This window comes from Dipteris shenzhenensis, unplaced genomic scaffold (genome assembly GCF_047967505.1).
Source record: "Dipteris shenzhenensis isolate YYH24624 ecotype China unplaced genomic scaffold, Dip_SZ_1.0 scaf0051, whole genome shotgun sequence".
Lineage (NCBI taxonomy): Eukaryota > Viridiplantae > Streptophyta > Polypodiopsida > Gleicheniales > Dipteridaceae > Dipteris > Dipteris shenzhenensis.
Window position 1 is genome coordinate 21,603 of NW_028239358.1, and position 2,180 is coordinate 23,782.

At 51.5% G+C, this 2,180-nt stretch overlaps 1 pseudogene; it reads left to right on the plus strand.

Moving 5' to 3' along the window:
• Window positions 1–839: 839 nt before the first annotated feature.
• Window positions 840–1,833, plus strand: LOC147879303 (uncharacterized; annotated as a pseudogene).
• Window positions 1,834–2,180: the final 347 nt, after the last annotated feature.

The window sequence follows — 2,180 nt, forward strand, 5'->3', positions numbered from 1 at the left end:
GGTTTCGACGTGCCCAGAGGCCAAGGGCGAATCCGTTCACAGTCCGTCAGACTAACCAGTCGAAGGTGGCCCTAGCCTCGCCTCGGTCATGCTTCACTGGGCTTATACACATTTGCTTACGCTGTCTCCCCCTCAGCTCACCCTAGCCCCCATCTTGAGGGACGTTGTCCTCAAGGCTTCACACCAAGTCTTTACAGTCAAAGCGTGCTTGAGTAGGGTCAGGCAGAACCGTTGCCCGATGGGAACTTCCCCCATATTGCTATCGATGTCTTCATGTCGCACAACCTCTTAACATTACACCGCTGGATCCCCAATCCAAAGCTTGCTGTGCAGTGACAGTACCAATATCCACTAATCGTTGTTTCCAGATACGGTTGTTGGTTAACATTTCTTCCGATTCGTCAATACGAGAAGCAAATTATTGCGTAAATGAAAAAATATCTCCACTCAAGCCCAAAGGCGGATCTTATGCCACTCCACCTGGTCATGTATAACTGGCATGCATCCTGGCTCCCGAGACTCTTTCATGGAATTCTAAAAGTTTTTCTCGCTCTTCAAAAGCCCACGGGAACGGAGTTGATGCTCCCGCATCCGTAGCATAAGTAGTTAAAGCAGGTAAATAATTTGGAATTCAAGTTATTTCGCGAAATAACACTCATATATATTGAGCTCATAATGATACCTCGCAATTACAAGGTCTCTCTACAGCTGAAGGATAAGCGTGTTCTTGGGCCATCATAGGAACATAGATAGGGTTGAAAGTTACTCGATGCCAGCTGCTGCTGTATGGCACACGTTCACTTGCATCACATACACAAGTGCTCTCTGAACCGTGCGAGATGGTCACCCATCACACGGCTCTCCAACTTGAGTTACCGGTTCTAGATTCCCAGGCGTTGGGTGCAGCGTTACCACGGTTTAGTTTTCGCCTTGCCGAAGTACTTCCATCCATGAGCATTTAGGTGACATCGGGGCTAAAGCCTTCGTTTGTAAAGCCAACGAAGCAGCGAACGTGGGTCGAAGGCCCGAAGGGCTAGGGAAAGTGCGGAGCGCGGCAAGCGCTCCTTTACCTCATTCCGGGATAACCTTCGGAGCGCGCAAAAGAAAAGCGGGGAGAAAGCGCTGGGTTGTGCTCCGGCCGGGACGGAAGGACCCCGGAAGTCGTACATTCTGGCAACATCTTCGAAGGGGGTGGAGTTGACTGGCCAATTCCCCATCCGGGTGTTCTGACTAGCACAAACCCCGCCCGGCACTGCTCAAGTGTGCGACGTCGGTCCGTCTGCCGATTTAGGCCCCTTCCCTTCTACTTTCTAGCAGCACTTTCTGTTTACACGGTTCCCAAAGCGGAAGGTAGGCAGGTACTACGAGCCCTCTGTCCCACACATCTATCCTAAAGTGTGGTTCACCGGTTTCACCGAATGCTCCTATCTCTCGGCAAAGGTCGTGTGAGTGTGCGGTTATGCTTCAGATGTTTGCTATATTCATATCGAATCCCGGTTTCCCTTATCCCCGGTGCACTCGCTTCAGATCTTCAACACACAAGGAAAGACGCGGTGGGGAGAAAGCCCTAGCTGCCCAACACGTCCGGCTGATCATTCCGCTGGCACCTCGCATTCACGATACTCCCCATTCAACTGCCACTTAAGGATGTAGTTGGAGATACGCCAAGAGTTGGCTATTCCCAGTTATCTCCTTTTACGACATGCTGTTGTCGTCGCCATATCCCATATGTCGATTAGTAATATCCGCCTCGCCGTGGGTCTCTGCAGCACCTCTAAGGAGGACTTCATTCATTCGGTGACTTCGCAGTCGCCCTCTGAACGATCAAAATGAGGTAAAGCTTGAAGATACGTTTTATACTCGATTAATTTTTCCGTGCCTCTAGTTGGGTAGGCGCCGGTCTTTTGTTGGCCAGATCCCCCCGGCAGAACCGTACGTGCAAGTCTCCCCGCATACGGCTCACGCCATTTCTTACGGGGGCCCAGCATTCATTCGCCGGTGAAATGTATCTCGTTCGGTAGCTTATGCGCGTACGTGAAATTTAGGCTGCTGCCCCCAAAGTTTTGTAACTTTCTTCCAGGGTCCCGGGGGGATACTTCCTCCCGGAAGCAAATTATCCTCTCTAGGCGGCGCTGTCTGTCGTACCGTAAACCCGCTAAGGCCTTGGCCTTAGGCCCGGC